This window comes from Tachypleus tridentatus, chromosome 12 (assembly GCF_004210375.1).
Source record: "Tachypleus tridentatus isolate NWPU-2018 chromosome 12, ASM421037v1, whole genome shotgun sequence".
In the NCBI taxonomy this organism is placed as follows: domain Eukaryota; kingdom Metazoa; phylum Arthropoda; class Merostomata; order Xiphosura; family Limulidae; genus Tachypleus; species Tachypleus tridentatus.
In genome coordinates, this window is record NC_134836.1 from 95,313,211 (window position 1) to 95,337,437 (window position 24,227).

Genomic DNA, 24,227 nt, shown 5'->3' on the forward strand with positions numbered 1-24,227 from the left:
TTATTTCCACTGTGAGCACAACGTATAAAACAGTTGCTGTAAAACGTTGCAAACAGTTATGCTTCTATTATAACTTAGATCCAATTTGTTAATTTAAAATAAAAATATTCAAAGGGACAATACAGCTTCTTAGCAAAACTTTCAGGCCCGGCATGGCCAGGTGAGTTAAGGCATTCGACTCGTAATCCGAGGGTTGCGGTTTCGAATCCCAGTCGCACCAAACATGCTCATCCTTTCAGCCGTGGGGGCGTTATAATGGTGTGGTCAATCTCATTATTCGTTGGTAAAAAAAGTAGCCCAAGAGTTGGCGGTGGGTGGTGATGACTAGCTGCCTTTCCTCTAGTCTTACACTGCTAAATTAGGTACAGCTAGCTCAGATAGCCTTCGTGTAGCTTTGTGCGAAATAAAAAAAAAGCAGAAATTTCTGCTGTATATGTGTACGTAGGCATACACATGACATGTTATTTAGTATACATTCTTAGAAGTTCTTAATAATTATTGCAAATGGTATATACATGTGATAAACTCAGAAACATTATACAAGAGCTTGCAAATGTACAGTTTTATTAGTCAACATATTCTGGATCAATTCTTTGAGAGAACTGTTTTAAAACCTATGTTATACAGAAAATAAAATATATGGTAACTGTTTGTATTTGAGACCCACAACTGAGATATGTAAATTAAAAAGTTTGTTCGGCTTGTTCCTAAATTCGCGAAAACTACACGAGGCTTATCTGCTAACTAACACCGTCAACTCTTGGGCTTTTCCTTTACCATCAAATAGTGGGACAGTCCCCACCGCTTAAGGAGCAAGCATTTTCGATGACCGGGGTTTGAATTCGAGATTCTCAAATTGTGAGTCGAGCGCCTCAGCCACCAGGACGAACTAGAAACGAAATACTCTATTTTGTCATAGCTTCGGTAGCATAGGAAGTTAATATTAATCAAACAACTGCACAATTATAATTGTCCATGTACAAATTAAATACTTTTACTAACACAAGAAATAAACAAATTCATAGAACTATGAATGACAGCCTAAATATATCTTTGTGGCTAAGGTGCGCGTGGCTCGCTTTTAATTTTGCAATCATTATTTTATTTATTAAGTGAGACTCATAAACAGAGGTTGATTACAATAGATTCTGCCTCCACTGTGTGAATGTTCAATATGCTGAAACTCATTCTACAATTTCTACTCCTAAACTTGTTTCCTAGTTTTATTCGTCTATCCTGCATATGTGTCTCTATATGTTTTTGGCCCAGTCGTTTGGAAAAAAATTATCCACAGTACAAAAACCAGTTGTATCTATGTGGATTTTTATTTTACCTTCAGATGCTGATAACGTGATTGCTCCTTAACGGATTAATAACCGTGTAATGTAATTTACTCATGTTTATTATAACTTTTTGTTAATAAGATATTTCAAACTTCTAACAGTATTTTTAAAGCAATGGATTATCTAATCGTATTTAAGGATTTAAAAGCAAAATATTTTTGTTATTAACCATTAATTGTTCAGATAAGGCTTATCGTTTTCACCACTAAAACTGAGGTTATTTTAAAATGTGATTCAAAGTGTGCCCTTGAAGTTTCACCTTGAAAAATTGTTCTGCTGATCTTCAAAGGCAACAGAAAAGTCCAATAAAGTCCAATATAGACTAAAGGTGTTTTGTCCAGCATCGCAAATACGAATGATTCTCTCAAATGTTATGTTATTGATTAAAGAAGCTCCACTTATGCAACATCTCAAACTAAAATTAAACCAATATAAAGGAGCATCTTTATACCTGTATTAATTAATAACCTAACATTTAATTACAATTTCTCCTATAATCTCGTACCCGTTTATACTCTCGTCCCTAAGAAATGCAGTTGCAAAACTTCTCTTTGTGAACCTGGAGATGACCAAAGAAGGTCGAAATGTTGTTTTGTACTTCATTTTAATTAAAGTTTCAATATTCATACCAGCCGTTCTGAGAATACTAATCCCACTATCCGTTGATAAAAGAGTAGCCCAAGAGTTGGCGGTGGATGCTGAGGACTAGCTGCCTCCCTTCTAGTCTTACACTGCTAAATTAAGGACGGTTAGCGTAGGTAGTCCTCGTGTAGCTTTGCAAGAAATTCAAAACAAACAAACTTATGGATTAAATAATTATACAAAAATTCATGTCCTTCATATCTCTTTGCTATTTCGTTAAACGAATACCCCTCTCGGAAGTGGCTGTGGCGTAATTATCCAGACATAATTTTCACGTGATCCTACGGTCCAATCCAATGGTCAAAACTACGCAGTTAGCTAAATACACAGGTGTTAAATAAGTCGTCCGTGTTTTCATGGAACTCTTCGGTTTGTTTATAGTTTGAATTTCACGCAAAGCTACACAAGGGCTATCTGCGCTAGCCGTCCCTAATTTAGCAGTGTAAGGCTAGAGGGAAGCCAACTCTTGGACTACTCTTTTACCAATAAATAGTTGGACTGACCGTAACATTACAACGTCCCCACGGCTGAAAGGGCGAGCATGTTTGTTGTGACGGAGATTCGATCCTGCTAACCTCAGATTACGAGTCGAGTGCCTTAACCACTTGGCCATGTTGAGTCAGTGACACGTCACATTGGTGTATAAAATCTTGAACTTTATAAAATTATAACTAATCTTTCGTATGCGTCTTAAGTTGACATACGAGTTACATGTCTAGTCATAACTAAACTTCATATTCTTTCTTCGGATTAGTCATCAATTGTTTAAGGAATACTTGAATAGTAAATTTTAAGCTATATTGTTCATTTTTTCGTCTTCGTTTACTATAAATAGAGGATGAAAATTAGAGAAAAAAAATGTAAATTTACGGACTGTTACACCATTATCACATTCAATAAATATTTGTATTAGTCTGCAGAAGTATACGAGCAATCCCTGCTAGTACAGTCGTATGTCTACAGATTTACAACACTATAATTAGCGGTTCGATTCTCCTCCGTGGGCTCAGCAGATAGCCCGATGTGGCTTTAGAAAACCACGCACACGGTATGCGAGTAGGTTACAAAGGAAGTTTCAACCATTTCCGACTAATTTTTAACATATACTCAATTATTGTAGTCTCATACTTAACTGTATACATATCAGACCTTAAATACTCTCTCTCGGAAGTGGCTGTGACGTAATTATTCAGATATAATTTTCACGTAATACTACTGTGCAATCCAATGGTCAAAACTACAGGTTTTCTAAATGCACAGGTGTTAAATAAGTCATCCGTATTTTCATGGAACTCTTTGAGAGAAGGCGTTTGGAATACTGCAGATGGAAGGTGTGGGAGTTCATGCCCCCTGTTGAGACAATTTAGACAGACTGGTCAAACATTAAACAGACAGGCATCGTCTCAAGAAACTCGCTACACAGTATTTGAGAAACTAGTTCTTGACTTTGCCTCCAAGGGCAGAAAAATTGACTGGGTTATTCCATCAGCTGACACATCGTAACCATACAACATAAAGACTTCAGAGAGGGAAGAAAATGACCGGTGAATCTCGTCTTTGCAAACATTTTTAAGATGGTGCAACCACACACAAGCTTAGGTGAGCGACATTTCTTTAAAGATGTTGCAAACATTTACAAGCTTAGGTGAGCAAGATTTCTTTTAAGATGGTGCAACCACATCTGTCATGAAGTCCTCAGACGAGAACAGATTCTCGTTACACAGAATTGATGACGAGCCTCTGTATGGTAAAACACAAAAAAAACTCAGTTTTATTTCCATGAGAGTTTGTTTGTAATTAAGCATCAAACTGGGGGGAGGGATATATTTCTAAGAGGCGAAGTCATCACAGAGGAAACATTATGATGTTGGGAAGAATTTATGGCTACCATAGGACCCCATTCATTTAATAGATGATAATCTCACTGGTGAACAACACAGAGCTGAAATCTCTGCTCCTCATACATCAATAGCTCCAGATCTTTCATAGAAAATGTGGTACAACAATTCATCTAACTCAACAACATTGGTGATCTGCTATGGCTAACTAATTAATTCTTATGTCCCAGATGGAATATCTGTGAGATCATCTGGACAGAAGAATAAGGAAGCGATAAAACCCATCAACCAATAGAAAAGAGATGAGGCAAGCCATCTCGGAAGAATGGAGACGAGTTCCTGATGACAACATTTACTGGCTAACGTGAAGACACGTTTAGTGGTATGGATTAAAGCACAGGGTATTCACATATAAAATTAGTCTCAATTCTTTAGTAAAATTACGTGTGAAAATGTGTGTTAATTGTGAATCTATGGGATTTACAGTAATCGTTTAAACTAGTAAGTCATCCACAGATTTCCTAACAATGTATTTACCATTGATTTGTTTCTATCAAATATATAGTTTTTAAATAGACTTTTTGTTTTGTTGTCAAAATATGCCAACTTTATCTTTGCTATACTTTCTTCTGTGCGTCATAATAGCTTTAGTTAGTTTTAAAGTCCTCAGTTTTCTATGTATGTTGTAAATCAGCTGGTTTACAGATTTTCAACTAACGTATAACGTAAAGAAAAACAACAAGAAGAAATTCTAACTGTAATTTGTGTGATTCATTTTAAACATGAAACACACAACAAACACACATATTCATTAACCAGTTTTCCATATTCGCTATTTAGTTGGATGTTAACACACTAAGCCCAGTAGATTTCAAAACTAAAAAATTAAATATGATATTTACTCATTAAAAAAGCACTAGTTTTGTCAGTATGAAAGCCACAGGTTTCCGGAAAACTGATTGTTTTTGAATTTCGCGCAAAGCTACACAAGGGTTATCTGCGCTAGCCGTCCCTAATTTAGCAGTGTAAGATTAGAGGGAAGGCATCTAGTCATCACCACCCATCACCAACTCTTGGTCTGCTCTTTTACCAACAAATACTAGGATTGACCGTAACATTAGAACGCACATACGGCTTAAAGGGCGAGCATGTTTAGAATGATGGGGATTCAAACACGCGATCCTCAGATTATGAGTCGAGTGCTTTAACCACCTGGCCATGCCGGGACTGTGCAAAGACATTCAATAAGTTATCTGCATTCTGTCCACCTTGGGGAATTGAACTTTTAGTGTCATAAATCTTGTCGTCTCATCATGAAATCGTAAAAAAAAATCTCCGTTCAAATATTCACTATCTGGGCACACAAGATGGTGGTATTTATGAATAAAAACCAGAAATGACTTTTCACTATTTTAAAATCAGATTTGTGTCACCGTCACCTGTTAACTAAAATTAGCGTGTGTATTTTTCTTATAGCAAAGCCGTGTGTTTTTCTTATAGTAAAGCCACATCAGGCTATCTGCTAAGCCCACCGAGGGGAATCGAACCGCTGATTTTAGCGTTGTAAATCCATGGACATACCGTTGTGCTACCGGAGGGGGGGATAATAAAATTAGTATCTCAATAGACGTACATTTGATTTTCTCTACCCGCTTTCAGTTTCGTGTTAGCTATACGTACTTTATTAGAAGAAGGTCGGCACAGAATCTTTGACATCAGTGAGGAAAACATGGCCTACTTTTCAATCAACAGAGATTACGAATGGAATTTGTTAGGTCATGGTGAAAGCTTAACGTATTACATAGCTTTATGGGAGAGAAAAAATGGTGGTGATGGACAATGTTAAATAAACATATAAATTTCGCTATTGTTATTCAGATAGGACCTTTAGTTTCGGTGTGAATTTACATTAAGTGTCTATAAAACGTTGTTAGTAGACAGACAACTGCTATAGAGTGCCTTTTTTGGCATTAATCCCAGACGTTAACTTATTTGGCTTACAGAAATATGTGTTTTCTCTCTCTTGGTTGTTGTAAAGCTGGAAAAGCGCTCCACCCGTTACTCGCAAAATCAAACCGGTTCAAAACAGAGAGAGAGTGATAAAAAACATTTTCGCTTAAATGTAACTCCTGTCTGATCACCGTTTATTGTTTTAAGTCCACGAGAATGTTTTCGCAACGCCTAACCCGCCAACTAGGCGTCAGTAATGGTTTCCCAAAAGACAAGAAAATTTACATTGAGATCGAGGCCTGAGGTATAGCAGTCAAGAAATACAGATAGAGCTCACTTCATATCAAAATAAATAACTGTCGAATAATTGGGTGAAAATAAAGATTTGTCTCTCGAACAGAATCTGGCACTTGTGTAATATATAGTTATGCATGTATGTTTTAGAACCAGAGACGTAACATCTAGTTATAAAGACCTCCGCCACGTAGCATTGATTTCAGAGCCACCTTTTGTTTGCATAGTTAAAGTAAAGTTACAAATGTGTATATGTGTGTTGCACACAGCTTGTTACATTATGCCTATGTACGTGCGTATTTGGAAGTGAGGCACATAAACAAGAAATAGCGACGAACACATTGTATAAACATGGAAATTTTAGGGGAAACGTAAGTGCTCAGAATATTGTGACTTCATGTAAAAGCGACATTCATTTAATTGACATTATTTCAAAACCAACGTCTACTTTCGAAAATTACCGTTACTAAAAAATATATGAAATATCATAGATTGCTAGAAATATGGATAACTAGTACAATATTTAGTTTACATGCTGCAATTCATATGGATAACTAGTACAATATTTCGATTACATGCTGCAATTCATATGGATTACTACTACAATATTTCGTTTACATGCTACAATTCATATGGATAACTAGTACAATATTTATGTTTCTTGCGTACATTTGTATTTTTACATATAAAGTACTTTTATTCAATTTACTTAAAATATTAATGTATCACGAATTTGTTAAAATTTCCCTCAGACTTTGGCGTTCCAGTAGGTCTATTTCAGGAAATAGACTTTGAGTAATTAATTGTATTTGTTGTTGTATCAGGTGTGGTTTGTTTTAATGAAATAAGTACCAGCACTCAAAAATAAACATTTCGCGTGAAAAATTATTTGGAATAATTAACTGTAGAATAACTTGATAAATCTTAAATAATTGTTACTCTCTTCCTTATTTCGTGTTTCATGAGATTAATATATTTCCAGTCTTTTCTTAGCAGAAGGTTCACGTATTTCTAAGAACTTATGAGCGAAAGCAAAATAAAATGCGTAATAATATAACAATCACACTATATACAATACCAATAAGATCCTTTGTCTAATAACAGGGCTCACCAGGCTAGCTGAAATACAGATTTTAGTAGCAGAACGCCCATGCATTATTAGCTTTGAAAGTTCTGGCTCTTAATTCTAAACATTGTTTTGAGTTACTTTTACTAGAGGGCAGCACTAAACAATTGAGATTTATCTGAACTGTAATCAGATTTTTCAGCGCGATTAGTAAAGAGTAGAACTCAAACGATATTTATTGACGAGCAAGAATGCTGTTATATCTGTTCATCACAGTAATAACTATGTTTTATTTGTCTTGACTCTAAAATTGATATCTAGCACCTGCTAACACTACTCGCTTTATAGATTCTAGTAATACTGCACAACAATTTTTTTGAAAAGTTTTGCTTCCTGAAAATTTTTGATGATTCTGACAAGTTACCTGGTGGGTATGCAAAAATATAGTTTTGGTTTTGCTTCATCACGTAGGAACTCTGAGAAATAGACAGTTAACTGTTTACTGGCGATAACGTATTTAATTGTGTTTGGTTCACATATTTTTATACGAGAATGCACAAACATTTATATAACATACCAGCACTAAATTTGCTATACCTTTTGCTTTGAACAGTTGTTTAGTTATACATTCTATCCTTCAACTGAGCTTCTTTGAGTCAAAATAAAACAATCCTTTTTTTAAAAGTCAGTTTCAAAAAAGACACGCCCACACACACACATAATTAGACGTCTTTCCTTGTAATATTAAAATTCAAAATGAACTTATATCATACTAAAACTTGCATCATACTAACCTTCTGATTGTATTATATTAGTTTTATTAATTTAATTCTTGTTTCTTGTGTCAATGCTGCAGTTAACTAGTGAGTCTATCGTGATCTTAAAGTTTTTGTTCATTTGTTGCTCAAAGTTACACAATGGGTTAGGTATGCTCTGCTCACAGCAAATACAACTCCGATTTTTTAAAATTATAAGCCCCTCAGACTTACCGTTGAGCCACCGTGAGCACATTTAGAGTAACTCTAATGTCGTACAAACAAATTCTGTAGTATTATGGTGACTCCAAATCCAGTATTGTTTATTGCAATTTTTAAAACTTGTATGATTTTCATTGCTCTTTGCATTAATAAATGCAAATATATATAGTATCAAAATGTTATTTTTTGAAGTAAAACATATCGTACACTAGCAGCTACAAAAAACAACAACAAATAAACAAATATTTATTTAAAGAAGAAACAAAAAACTTTAACTGGTTAGAGGAGTTCAGAGGCTTTTGTAAAACGTACTGTTAGGTGATTACCACTAGTCACGGAATGGTGGTAATGGAGTTAGCTTTACGTTAAATGTGCAGCTAATATGTTACTGCAAACAAAATGTTTAGCGTGTGTAAGTTCATATTACATTATGTGCACATGAAGAGCATGATTTTTGGTGTATTTGCGATTCAAAATATGAAAATATTTTGTGAATTTTTAAATACATTTCAGACAAAATGTAATTCATAGAAATAAGAAGACTTTCATTCGGTGATTAAACGTATCAGGAGAACTCGTGTCATGTTGATACAAAACGTTGAAATCTTATTTTAATTACATCTCTTCGCAAATTTGAAATCATAACCACTCTGTTTCAAAGCCGAGGAACCAGTAGTTTGTATTTTAAAATCAATAACAATGTTCTTACTTCCTCCTCAAATTACGTTAATTACCGCTGAAATTCATAGTCGTAAATTGTTTGTTGTTTTGTGTTAATTTTCATGCATAGGATTTTAAGAAACTATCAAAAAATTAACAGTTATTTTAATATCTGTTTAAGTTAAATTTTGATACAAAAATCCCCAAACTCTACAAAAAATGTAGATGCATATGGTTTTGATTTGTTTTGAATTTCGCGCATAGCTACCCGAGGGCTATCTGCGCTAACTGTCTCTAATTTGGCAGTGTAAGACTAGAGGGAAGTTAGCTAGTCATCATCACCCACCGCCAACTCTTGAACTACTCTTTTACCAACGAATAGTTGGATTGACGGTAACATTATAATGTCCCTACGGCTGAAAGGGCGAGCATGTTTGGTATGACGGGGATTCGAACCCGCGACCTTTGGATTACGAGTCGAGTGCCTTAACCACTTGGCCATGCTGGGCCCTAATGTACATGAAGGAAGTTTGTTTGTTTTCTCGAATTTCTCAGAAAGCTACAATAGAGATATCTGCGATAGTTGTCCCTAATTTAGTAGTGAAAAAATACAGGGAAAGCAGCTGGTCATCCCCACCCACCGCCAACTCTTGAGCTACTCTTTTATCAATGAATAATGTGATTGACCTCCCATTATAATGCTTCCACGGCTGGAAGGGCGTGCATGTTTTGTAGGATATGGATTTGAACCCGCATTCCTCACATTGTGAGTCAAGAGCTGTAACCACGCGGCTATGCCTGGTTTCTTTGATGGAAAAACCAATACTGCAGATGAATGCTTACTAAAACTGATGAGTCACACATTGTAGGTGAATGAAATGAGACAAAATATAAATATAATCATTCTAAGCTAAAGTTTACTACACTGTGTCCCGAACTTTAACTGTAACGTACTATCTATAGCCATTAGTGGGCATTGAAAAAGACCTAAGAAGTTGCAAGAAAAATGTATATCACAACACAAGGTCTGAAATATATGTATTCCTAATGTAACATTCTCCAAGTAGCACAAGAAACAAATCATTTTGCAGAATCGGAAATTTACTGTGCAGCACGCAATAAATCAGGCAAAGTATTTAGTATGGTAAACTTTATAACACTGACCAAGAAGCAAGTAATTGGCTAGAATGTTTGTTTTTGTTTTTTATCACAAGTCGTTTCTTTAATAGGGTACAAAGATATAGTTTGTCAGGGTCTAACGAGAGATGTAATCAGATATAGTTTTCAGGGTCTAACGAGAGATGTAATCAGATATAGTTTGTCAGGGTCTAACGAGAGATGTAATCAGATATAGTTTGTCAGGGTCTAACGAGAGATGTAATCAGATATAGTTTGTCAGGGTCTAACGAGAGATGTAATCAGATATAGCTTGTCAGGGTCTAACGAGAGATGTAATCAAAAGGTTGTGTGTTTATCACTATGAGAATAAAAATGGACTCCCTGAACAGTAAGTTATCCACGTTATGTTTTCGATGCTTTAAAATTTTAAATTAACATTAATGTCCTTCCTTCTTCTTTTTTCGTGTGTTTTTCCGTGATTACTTTTAAACTGAGCAAACAACATGAAATATTACTCTAAAAAAATGAGATAAGGGAATCGGTAATTGAGTTAGAACTAAAGAGACAATATAAGATTGTTTCATCAATAGAAATTTACATTTGGCGTTTCGAAAATTTTTCAGGCAGTGTTCCATTAAGAAGAAATTAAGTAAACATGTGTTCTATTAAACTTGTTAGATGATTTCATCAAAATTATGTTTTTTTCTTGAAATAATTCTCGAGTAACTACAGGCTTCTATACCGATATGCAACTACATTTCTTTCCATTGAAATAAAAAATAATAGAAAGTTGTTAATTCAATAAAAATCGAGGAATGAATATCAATTTCTCTATATCTTAATACACATATAACAAAATCTGAAGCTTAATATATACTTTAAAAACATAAATTGACTGTTTGTAACAGACTTGTTTGTCGTTAAATTACACATCTAAAAAGTGATGTGGTCATTTTAATTAGAACTACATAAATTATACGTTTTGCTTTTTTCTCAAATGTACCTTCAAACTTTAATATTCATTATTATGTGATTTGTTTTTTTAAGAGCTGTGTTCTTGGTCTTCTCTTTCCCGTGTGTAAGTTATTTATAATATCTACGTCCAGATGGCAGTTTATGTTTTATTTGGGAAAAAAAGTGTTCTTCAGAATTTCATGAACTAAAATAAATGATACACGTGTTTATCCGGAAAAATAGACAAGCGTTTAAAGTACGTTAGGTGAACGTAAAGTAGGCTTAACATGCTGAATGTGACTGAAAAACGGTATCTGCATAAACGTAAAGTTTATATTGAAACGATCGTATGCATTTTTTCGTATTATTATTTCTTTGCTAGAATAATATAAAGGGTGTTTTAAAATATGATATTTTCTTTACATACATAGAACACTATTTTTTACTGAAATATTTATCCAAAAATTTAAAACAATAAATTACTTAAGGGCTTACATTAACCTGACAATTTTATTATAATATATAATTTTTTATAAGTAATCATAATCCAGTTTGTCAAACTAGTTCATCACTAGGATTGACCGCGAAGAAAAGTATTTAGATTAGAAGTAGAAAATATAAACTTTGATAATATTCCTTCTGCCTAGATAAACAAGATATAATTCTATAAGTAGCATTACTGTTTAGTTGATGCCAAGGCTTCTATATAATAAAACAGGAAAATCAAAAGAAATTTGCAGGAAAAAATATTTTCATATGAATAATACGACATGAGATATGTTTGTTTTTTGTATACGAAGCTACACAATAAGCTATTTCTGCTCTGCTCATCCCGAGTATCAAACCCCGACTTCTAGAAATTAGATATATTTGACATCATATGAAAGGTAAGACCTGAAATGATATGAGTAAAAGATGTACTATTATTTTATGAACAAAATACAATATACAAACATATAAAATAAAATGACAGAAAACAGACGTATGAATATTTTATACGAACATTTAGCATGTTTATGGCATAATGTTTAAAGCATTTTTGGCGATAGCTTGCTGTTTTGAATTTATTTTTTTATGTTTTTAATTTTTATATTAATTAGAAACATCATAAATATGAGAGATTGAAAAGTTCTATACGAAAGGATATGCATGTCTTATAGATAATATTTAGTGAGATTTGATTGATGTTATAAGTTTCCAATAACGTTTTAAATGACCTTATAAACCTCAGATTTAGTATATACGTTCTGATCACTTACCAGTAAATCATTTTCTTTTGTTCTATTTTGTATTATTCTGTAGTATTCTCGAAAGCTTCATAAGATTTAAACGACTTAATTCTCATAGCATGAGTAATTCACTGTCACATCTTTTGTTCCTTTTTTTTAAAAAAAAAGAAATATTCGCTGTGCTACAAACTGCATTAAAATATAAAAACTAAATGTATAGTATGAATTTTAAAGGCGCTCTATGGTTAGGCTTGAATTTCGCGCAAAGCTACAAGAGAGCTTACTGTGCTAGCCGTCCCTAATTTAGCAGTGTAAGACTAGAGGGTTACTCTTTTATCAACAAATAGTGGTATAAACAGAAACATTATAATGCCCCCACGGCTGAAAGGACGGGCATGTTTTGTGCGACGGGAATTTGAGCCCCCGACCCTCGGATGATGAGTCGAGTGCCTTAACCAGCTGGCCAATACCTATAATTTATCTGTTTTGGTATCATAGAAAGAGGTGGATGAAATTTCTAAAACCGTGCATTAGAAGGAAACTGAATTTGCAAAATCACACACCTATACACATTATATATATGTATATTCACATGTTATCGTAGCACACACATATCTATATATATATGGATTTTATAATAGGGTATATATGAATTTCATTATAACATATAAACATATATAAGTATACGTATCTTACAGAAGCGTATATAACATACTATAGCAACAACATCACTCTAAAAACCCAATACACTTTATGTGAAGGATTAACGAAGTTTGTAATTTGTCATCCATTGTGTTTTTGTCTTTGAAATAGGGTTAAATATATAAATTTTGTCCATGGTTTTTATTTCAATTTTTTTTATATTTTAGCTTCATCAAACCATACCTGACTACAACTATCCTTTCTGGAAGCGATATTTATAGATGGTAACACAAATATATAAGATATTTAGAAATTACTAATAATCATTCTTTCACGAAAACGGATACATTCGGTTTGTGTGTATTGGAGCAAAGCCACATCTGGTTATCTAACGTGTCCAAAACACGGACCTAACAAAAGAAAGTTGAATGCATTGAACCAAGGGAAAAAGATATATATATTACGAGATTTTTTTTATTGCCTTTAAACAAACTTCAACATCGAGGGGTTATCTGCATCCGTAACCCTTGTTTCGGTCGAACCACCATTTCAGCAATAAGATGTATCTTGTCCCTGGGATCTAATGATGTCAGGTTGAAGTTACGAAGGATATTTGATATTAAAACTTTCTGCTCCATCATTGCGAACTTCTGACCTGTGATACGTTTTGAGAAAAATCTGATGACTTACAATAGTAATTTACCTATGTACGTACGTATACACATAACAGAACTTAAATCATAATATTATGTACTGTGTCTCACTATCACATGAAAGCTGCTTAAAATTTGTTTTTTTTAATGGCTACAATTTACGTTTTTAACGTTTAAGCAACATTAAATATCAAACTGAACTTTCGTCGTTAAAAATAATTAATTTTAATTTTAATTCTATTTGTTTTTAATTGTTTGTTTCTAGTAAAAAATTAACATGACTATTCAAAGTCTTAGCAGAAATGAAACTTTTTTGCGTAAAATGTATTTAAATACTGTGGAATTTTATTAGTAATAATTTAATCAGTTTTCTGACTTCTTGACTGTTTTTGACTATAGAAGCATCTCTACGATGTTTAAAAATATGCTTGTTTATTTGTTGTTTAGCACAAAGTTGCATAAAGTGCTACCTTTGCTCTATCCACACGAGTATCAAACACCGATATTAAGTATTAGAAGCCCTTGGAGTTACAACCACCTTCTAAAAGCAGTTCATCTGTAAATTAGCAGCAAGCTTGCTAGATTATGGTATCATTAGAGATTTGATTACTGCTGTAGAAACAGCGCAATTAACCCAATGTGCAATTTTACAGTAAAAACAAAAAAGCTTCTAAAAATGTATGGTTAATCTTGATAACTGATGAATATCTTTGAAATGTAAAATTAAACATAAATGCAACACCTTTTTCCATTAAAAGTAGAGTTAAGTATACAGATTTTTTCCATACTTTTTATTTTAAAATTATTTATATTTCATCTTCATCAAATCATACATGACTACGACTATTCTTTCTGGAAGCGACAATTACAGACAGTAACACATATTATTCTTTTACAAAAACAGACAAGTTAGGTTTGTTTGTTTTTTGAATTTTGCGCAAAGCTACACGAGAGCTATCTGCGCTAGCCGTCCCTAATTTAGCAATGTAAGACTAGAGGGAAGGCAGCTAGTCATTACTACCCACCACCAACTCTTGGGCTTCTCTTTTACCAACGAATAGTAGGATTGACTATCACATTATAAAGCCCCCACGGCTGAAAGAGCGAGCATGTTTGATGCGACGGGGATTCGAACCTGCGACCCACAGGTTACGAGTCGGGCGTCTTAACCACTTGACCATGCCGGGCCGCAACATCTAGTTATCTGATATGTCCACTGCAGGCATTTAACCTCGTATTTTAGCCCTGTCCCACCGGGGTTATTATTACTGAGTAATAAATAACAGGAAAAATACACATCATATATCATAATATTTCTAATATTAAGCACTTAATATTAAAAGTAGTTCCTACTCTAACACATATTTACGTTACTGAAACAATAAACATTTTTAACACTCAAAAGAAATCTAAATACATATCTTTTGAATAATTACTCTCGTCACTATAATTTAAGGAATTATTTTACTAAAAGTAAGTGAGTCCGAGGCTACTTACCAATGCAATTCCTAGGCCCAGCAGAAAAAGGAACATAGGCGTAAGGATGACGTCCTGCTACATTCTCTGGTAAAAAACGATCCGGGTCGAAAACTTCCGGGTTTGGAAAATCTTCTGGGTTTCTGTGCAGCATAAACGTAAATATAAAACACGTGGTTCCTTGTTGTATAGTGTGTCCATCTATTGAACAGAAAGTAACTTAACTTCATTATTCCAACAAAAACAAACATAGTTACAAATGGTTGGCATTTTTATTTTAGTTGTTACTGAGTTAATGTTCCGTTTGCGATAGATATATCTTCAAAAATCATACTCGAACGTAATGTGATCACTAAAGTTTTTACAATAACACTTTCACTTGCAAAACAAACCCTAAGTAACAATGTAATATTCATTGGTACCAAACGTTATTTCAGATATTTAAAATATTAAAAACAGTTGGCACGAAACTTATTCAAACATTGTAGTTTCATTTATAAAATCGATAGTAGATGGTACTAGTAGTCGAATGTATTACGTATTCTGTGTTTTGCTACGCAATGGGTTATATGCACTTCATTTACAACGCAGTATTGAAGTTCGGATCTTAGCATTTTTACATCTGTAAACTTACAACTGAGCCTCTGAAAAACGTTTAGATATAACCAGAACAAAATAAATGAAACTTTGAGAACACAAAAAAAATTGATTTTATTACGTATACATTTGCCTTGAATTTATAATGAAGAGAGCTTATACAATAATCAGTGATGACGAGAAAACCCACTTGTAGAGAAAAATATACATGTAAAAACGGCTGGTACGGGTAGAGAATTTGTTTTTATGTAGAGGAGCGAACAACGTTTCGACCTTCTTCGGTCATCGTGAACATGACGATGACCGAAAAAGATCGAAACGTTGTTCGCTCTACATAAAAGGTTTTTCTCAACCCAAACTGGAACTTATACAAGTAAATGTCAGGAAATAAAACGTGTTGCAAAGAAGAATATGTTATATGATATCTACACTGTGACGAAACTACTAAGTTTCGCAGAAATTATCCAGACACTTCAGACTGTCTCTTGTTACGCTAATGGATGGATGAAATTACGAAACTTTGCAACATTGAAACAACAAAAAAATTCTAATTTCCACAAACAAATGTTTACGAAATAATATGCAATCTATGATTATCAATACGGAATCGTCTGATGGTGATACCTCTTTCAGTGATGTATAAACAAACACGGTTGTTGTTGTTTTTTAATTATCTATGATAGGCAAAGCAGAAATAGTTCATTTGCGCTTATCAACAATCAAATCATTAAACTAGTGTCATATAACAAGCAAGATTAAGAGATAATTCTAGACATAACACTCACTGACAACAATGTCTTCTTTTAGCATTCTTTCAATGAAAGGAACTGATGGGAAGAGACGCAGACCTTCCTGAATATGAATAAAAATAACAGTAACATTGTATTATAACATAACGTGACCACCAACAACCCCTTGTTTAAACATTTAATAAAATATAGCTGAAATCAAAGTTACCAAAGCTGCTTATAAAATATGAAAGATAGTAAACACTAGACAAATTTTAAAAATAATGAATCTGTGACACTGTTTGATTCGTAATCACATATCCATATATTTAATAGAAATACGTACTTTCAATGCACAATCCGAGTACTTCATTTTCTTAATGTCCTCAGCGGTGACTGGTCGTTTCTTATCGTCACCAAAGATTGAGTCTAGCTCATATTGAATCTTTTGTTGAATAGTACGATCCAAACCAATGAGATATAGTGTCCAACTTATACCCACAGCAGTTGTGTCATGTCCCTATTAGGAAAAACAATATTGCAATAGTTCTGATAAAGTTTATAAGTAACACTACAGTTTGGTGTCACGTTTTATATTTTCAGTTGTTTTTCTTTGTATGCTTACCAGTTAAGCAGAAGATTATAATCAGTTCAATTAACGTCACGGCAAATATAACTGAAACGATAAAAGAAAAATACTCAACACTAGTAACTAACTGACTGAGTGACTGATACAAATTTTAATATATTCTGATATTTGGCCAAATTATATTAATCGCAGAGGACTTATCAGATTAGCAGGTGAATTAATACGTAGGTTCGTTTAGGTGAAATATTTTTTAGAGAATTTCCTTAAATTATTAGGTGAGTGTTCAATACTTAAATTGGTTGATGAAAGAAACCGATTGAATGAGAAAGCGGGTTGATTGAGCTAAATAACTAGGTACCTAGGGAAATAGATGAATGCATTTAGATATATTTGTAAAATAAATGTGATAAAATGGGGCCTGGCATGGCCTAGCGCGTAAGGCGTGCGACTCGTAATCCGAGGGTCACGGGTTCGCGCCCGCGTCGCGCTAAACATGCTCGCCCTCCCAGCCGTGGGGGTGTATAAAGTTACGGTCAATCCCACTATTCGTTGGTAAAAGAGTAGCCCAAGAGTTGGCGGTGGGTGGTGATGACTAGCTGCCTTCCCTCTAGTCTTACACTGCTAAATTAGGGACGGCTAGCACAGATAGCCCTCGTGTAACTTTGTGCGAAATTCCCAAACAAACAAACAAAGTGATAAAATGAATTATATGAATAATCTGGTAAATGTATGTATGTGTGTGTTTTCTTATAGCAAAGCTACATCGGACTATCTGCTAAGACCCCCGAGGGAAATCTAACCCTTTATATTAGCATTATAAATCCTTAGACTTGCCGCTGTATCAACGGTGGACAAGTTAGTAGGATAGGGAGAGCATTATATATTGATAAGAAAAACTAGTTTAATGAGTTATCAAAGTAGTTAACGAATTTGGTTGATCAGAATGATGAGAGGAACTAGATGGATGAATTAGTAGATCGGTGAATGCACTTGATTGTGTCAATTAAAGAACAACTTGAATGGTTTGTCAAATAACCTAATATATTAGTGTATTTGGCTGAGCAGATTGATGGGAGGAATTGGATGGATGAGTTGGTAAATCTATGAATTCACTTGATTGAGTGTGTTGATTAAAGAACTAGTTGAATGATTTGTGAGATTAGTGAATATCATACAATAATGAAACTCTTATATAATATTGGAAAAACTTTTTATTACACAATGTGCAACTCCAAAGATCGCGAAATTTTTATCCTGTGTGCATGTATATTTGCAATAGAGGTCACAATTTTTCCATTTTGTAGCTACATTTGCTGCACATTGTGGAGCAAAACGAAAATAAAGAGGTCACACGCAGATTCGACGTTTATAAAGTTATAAAACGACGAATATCGTCAGAAGTAGTTCTGGATTATCAGTTTCTCTAGTATTTACCGAGTATTAATTAAGAAAAACTTGTAAAAATGTTTTCGAAGCGGTGCTATTTGTTTACAAATACGCACGGTGCAGATATGACGTTATGAATAAGTCACACGCGGATATAATTGTTGTTGTTTTTTACGAATTTCAGAGTTACAAAGCGATGATTAGCGTCGTTATCGTTAATTACTACGTTGCCCATGTACGCTGCTCACTAATAGCTGAGTAAATGTCTTTTGCCTTGGGCATGGTTTTGTCTTTGGGCAAGAGAAAAAAAAATTGAACAAAGATTACGATACAAGACTGAAAATCGTTCAAAGCTACCATGCACTGTCATCCCTACAAATTGCTGGCACTTCAAGTGATCTCTGACGCCACGGGTAATCTGTTAGTGTTATATAATGATAAAAGAAGTTTGTTGGATAAGTTGGTAAGTTGATTAATGTATTTGACATATACATTATATGTTGATATAATTTGATGGGAGGAACTAGATAGATGAGATAACAGGTTGGTGAGTGTACTGGGTTGATTTGGTTGATGGGAGGAACTAGATGGATGAGATAACAGGTTGGTGAATGTACTGGGTTGATCAAGTTGATGAGAGGAACTAGATGGATGAGATAACAGGTTGGTGAGTATACTGGGTTGATCAGGTTGATGGGAGGAACTAGATGAATGAGATAACAGGTTGGTGAGTGTACTGGGTTGATCAAGTTGATGGGAAGAACCTGATGGATGAGTTGGTAGGTTGATTAATTAAGTTTATTTTATATGTTGAGAAAAGAAACAAGATGTAGAAGGTGGTAGATTGATAAGTGCATCTCATTGAATAGAGCGATTGGAAAAACTATATGGATGAACATTTGGTTAACTAAACTGTAAGAAATTTTTCGTCGAATAAAGATATATTTGGCTTGATATATTTACAAGAGTCGACTTTATGAGTATGTAAAGAAAAAAGCAAAATGTAAAAGAAGGAAACACTGAAGTTCCGCATTATTGTTATTCAAACATGAATGTGTCTACCTCTTCACGAATGTCTTCTAAGGTAAAACTGGGATGATTTAAATGGTGATTGATTAATATATCTAAAAATGTCTGTCGTCTTTTTGGTATTTCCACGCCGTTTTCCCCAATGGTTCCTTCTTTTTTCTTGGTTGTTTGGCTATTTAACATCTTGGCCTTGTGGTTACTAATAACCTGTAAAACAACAATTTTCTGTTAAGTTTAACATAGTTAATAACTAATATTTCTTTACAATATTCTTTCTTTTATTTAGTAGTCTACGTTGAAAGCTTTAGAAAATGTTATAATACATAAAACAAGAAACCATGGTCAAGAAGTCAGCACCCAGGATCACACACAAAAGTTGCAATGGTTTAGGTCTCTTTTAAAACTCACAAGAAATCATGGTGAGTTCCACCGTTCCATTAAAAAATTGGTTTTTGGTGACGTTAATTAGCTGCCTTATAGGATAGATAGCGCAGATAACCGTCACAAAATTCAACAAACGTACAAAATTGTTCTAAATTTTATTAATACCTTTATCTTTAAGGCTCAAATATTTTGTTCTATTTGTATTTCTTTTTAGTGGAGAAAAGTGTACTGTACAACTGTCATATTTGATTTAGAGCATTTAGCGTATGCACCATACGATTGAAAATGCGAACAGCAATAAAGATTTCGCTCGGTACTGAATAAATTCTTAATCATCATATGTTCATTTTATACAATCACTGAAAAATCATAGAGATGATTTAGAAGCTGTATTTTTATCCATTAATAGTAAATAAATCTTGAATTTTACGTACCCATCTAGTAAAATTATGAAGATATGTTAAACATTTATAAAAACGGCGTCCATATGAAGATATTGAGAAGAAAACCGTAGGCCAAAGCCACGGTCTTATCATGCGAGCCATGAACATTTCACCAACCCTGAAACGTATGTAAGTATGAAAATAAACATTAGTATAATGAAGAAATAAATAAACAAACAAGAACTGAAAGTTATCTTCTGAATATACGACACAACTTTTAAATTTAAAATTAATTAAATTCAGGTTAACCAGTAGAAGTTAATATACTATAAGTTAGCGTAATTCGCTAGTTTTGCTATTTTGTTGTGTTGATTAAACTCTGAACACATTGCTCTAACACGAATTTTGACTTTACATTATCCGCTAGTAAATGGCGCTAAATGTAACCATCACTAAGATACGTAGTAATATATTTGAAATTATATAGAAATTACCCTTAATTTTTTTCTATTTCAGTCTTACTAAAACTACACCTGCGGAACAGAGATTTATTATTAAAATATTCTATTTTATCTGGATAGCTATGCTGTATTTGCTGTATGTGATGCTATGTTAAATTGCACGTCATTTCAGTACATCGTCGAGAAAATGCAAATCTGAATCAACTTGACCTCTTTTTGTTGCATTTACTAAACAAGGTAAGTAAAAGGAACAGACGTACAGTATAATATTAAAAGTCAACTTGGAAGTAATTAAAAATATATACATAATTAATTATGTGCTGACTTAATGTGTCATAATGTGCGAATGTGATCTACTTTAGCGTACATTCAAGTCCTGTAAAAATAATAACTTCATCTTTATTCGAAGTTGTTTTGTTTGTTATTTTAGATTTACTGTTTTAACAATAACAACTCTATTTCTGATTGTAATAACTGTATAACTATATGTGACAGTGACATCTTATGGCGATAGGTGGGATTTTGACAGAGATATTTATTGTCAGATTTATTCAGATATCAGGGTCCGGGCAAGCACGAGTGTATGTGGTAGCTGTTACAGAATATCATACGATTGACTTATACATTCAAGGACAATCAATTTGATCATGTGACGCAAATATCTAAATGGTTTGACTATTAATAATGTATGAGTGCAATCAATTTCATACACACAAAAGAAGATAAAAAAAATAGACCCAAACCTTTAGCTTTTTCGAAGAGTTGACTATAACCCTTCAAGAGAATAAAAGGTACTGATTAGTGAGTGCAATCATAAGTGGAGACGTTCGTGTCAGGCTTATTTTATACAAAAAGAGTTGTATAGATTATACGAAAGACGTAAGAATGTTGATAATTAATTAAATGGGATAAGAAATGAAATACAAATAAGGATAGCAATTAGAGACAGTGATAACCTCATGCAAGATATAGGAAATAATACAAATATAATGAAAATAAAACATGAATAAAAATATGGCTACAAACTAATATTTAAAACAATAATAATAATTACAAAATTGTTTTTGAAATTGTTTAGAGGCGAACGAAGGTCAACATTCCCAAAGTCAAGATAGATGCCATTCAGCGTTGCAATGTTTAACAATACTTTCTCATAAGCTTCTATAACTTATCTGTTTCTGTTTGCTGTAAAATACCTGTCAGTTTGATAACTTCGAAAGAACGGTGAGGCACGTTGGTGTTTTTCTATTGAAAGTTATTTGTTCATTTTGATTGAAGGATTTTGGTTATTAAACCTTTCATGTACAGTTGTTTTCGTTTGACCTACACACTGTAAGTTATATTTTCGGCACTGGATTAAATAAACGTTTTTTGCAGAGCAGCCTATGAGTTTAGTGAGTTTAACTTGTCGATACCGGAAAATCTGGTTGTACTCTACATGCTTTTAGAGATTTGGCAACGCTTCCTGTTACAGGGTTGACTTTCACTGGGTAACAACTTAAAGTTAATTTTTGTGTAATCTAAGTCTTATTTTAACGTGTACATTTTTCGAAAGGAAGCAACAAAAACTTAGTGAAAGCGAAGTTAAAGGAGTTAAAAGTCTTTCAGTATTCAGGAATGATGATTGGTAAGAAATAGTAAAACACGAGAAGAGTTTGTTGTAGATAATTCTCTCAAGGCAGATTCGCGTTGAATATTGTTGTTAGTTTGTTTAATTAGAGTTCTGCTTATAACTTCTATGACTGAAAGAAGTTATGAGAACACTGTAATTCAACATGTTGAAAAAACTAACAGCTATTATTATTATTTTGTTACTAATACTATTATTATTACTATTTTGTTACTAATACTATTATTATTATAATTTTGTTACTAATACTATTATTATTATTACTCTTCTATTATAATGGTATTATTTCCTATATATTGCATTACATTATCACTGTGTTTAATTGTCATCCCTATTTTAAAATCTATTTTAATTATCATTACTCATGTAATTCTTGTAATCTACACAAGTGTTTTGCACAAACTAAACTTGATACCAACGTCTTCACTTATGATTGGCTAATTTCAAGGGTCAATTCCTCTGGAATGTCCGACTTTCATGGCATCGACATCAGTACCTATATATTTTATTGCACTTGCTAAACAATACATTTTATTCTTCTTAAGAGGAATAGTCAATTATTCAAAAGCGCTATAGTTATGAGGACTTTTTTTTTAAAATTCATTGCACCAGTTACTTGTGATCTTGTGTGCTAACTCTTTTACCAGGATTAAGAAATGCATACATATGTTATATTGAATGCAGTCGTAAAGCCTTCTGTGGTTACATTTGGACCAGACTTTCGCCTGATACAGAATAATGGTTTTATTATGCTCTCAATTTTGGACAAATGAAACTGAATGAAGTGGCTAATACTGAAAGTCAGGTGAAGACATTGATTGTATGTTTTCTATAATATATCAAGTCATAGTATCAGTACCAATGATTAAAGTTTACAATTGATGCTGATAAATACCACATTGCAATCCCTCAGATACTACTGGAATACATGCGAAGAATCTTATAGAAAGAGTCATCTTTGCCTGAGTATGATAATGCAACATGTCATAAGAATGATGTGTATAACAAAGTTTGAAACGAATAATACCAAGAAGCACTGACCAGCATCCAAGTGGATCATTATAAGGCATTGTATTAGGTCGTTTGAGGAACATATCCTAAAATCTCACTACATTAGAAGGTGTTTTGCAAGAGAAGTCGAGGCCTATTTCACCATGTTTCTCATCTCTGAGAGTGGTTAACACAAAAATAGGTTTATATTTTACCAATATAAGGTTCTAGTGATGAAATATGGCTCTGTTCTTCTCAAGGTGTGTTGTCCTAATATGAGGACTGCCAATCCACCGTAAATTTATGGAATGTCGGTACAATTAGCTCACATTTTAAAATAGTTAGAGAACCAGTAACAGGAAATATATATGTAAAAACGGCTCGTTTGGGTTGAGAAATTTTTTTTACGTAGAGGAGTGAACAACGTTTCGACCTTCTTCGGTCATCGTCAGGTTCACAAAGAAAGAGAGAGATAACTGAACCTTTACAAGTGGGTTTTCTCGACATCACTGAGTAACAGGAAATGACGTTTTTATTTATTTATACCAGTTTAACAAAAGGCCAGGGTTAATCTCCATTTCAAGAAAAACAAAATTGTAAGACTGGCAATCCTGTCTAATAACTATGGTAAAATAAAGTATATTAAAAAAAAAACTTACTCGTATAAAGCCTTCACATATGGCGTATCTTTACTACTTTGTGCATTAATCCTTATTCCCATTGCACTTTCTGTAAACATAAAAAGGTCCAGGAATTATTAAATGAGTTAGAGATTTTTGCTTACATTAAAGTAGTTTAATTTTTATCATGCTTTATCGCTGTTATTTTATTCATATTTTCGTTTTGTTGTTGAAACATGAAATCTTGAATTAGCTTACTAAGCACATATCGTGGCAAGTTAAAAATCGTTAGAGGCGTTTGATGTGCCATTTGAACGTGAAAAGCACTACAAAGAAAATAGATGAAATAAATGGCTACTTCTGTGTGTTTATTAATATTCCACTCAATCATGGTAGTCTTGGCATGACATGGTAGTCTGCGTGCTTGACTCGCAATGTTCATGTCACACGATGGAAATTCATTGCCGAACATCCTCGCCTTTTCAATTATGAGAGCATTATAATGTGACGGTAGCTCTTATTGTTCATTTGTAAAGAGGATTTTAAGATTGACCGATGTAAAATGTTGACCAGATGACCTATCTCAT

The 24,227-nt window shown here is 33.5% G+C and overlaps 1 pseudogene across 1 annotated transcript in view; it reads right to left on the reverse strand.

Annotated features, from left to right (window-relative positions):
• Window positions 1-10,116: 10,116 nt before the first annotated feature.
• The window catches only part of LOC143235697 (uncharacterized), a 93,254-nt pseudogene continuing 79,143 nt past the window's right edge, over window positions 10,117-24,227 (reverse strand). The window contains exons 16-23 of the transcript XR_013019356.1: window positions 23,680-23,749; window positions 19,991-20,117; window positions 19,164-19,379; window positions 16,515-16,688; window positions 16,226-16,292; window positions 14,865-15,044; window positions 13,196-13,369; window positions 10,117-11,737 (exon numbers count right to left, since the gene is read on the reverse strand). The product of XR_013019356.1 is annotated as an uncharacterized LOC143235697 (transcript). The remainder of the gene's footprint in view (window positions 11,738-13,195; window positions 13,370-14,864; window positions 15,045-16,225; window positions 16,293-16,514; window positions 16,689-19,163; window positions 19,380-19,990; window positions 20,118-23,679; window positions 23,750-24,227) is intronic.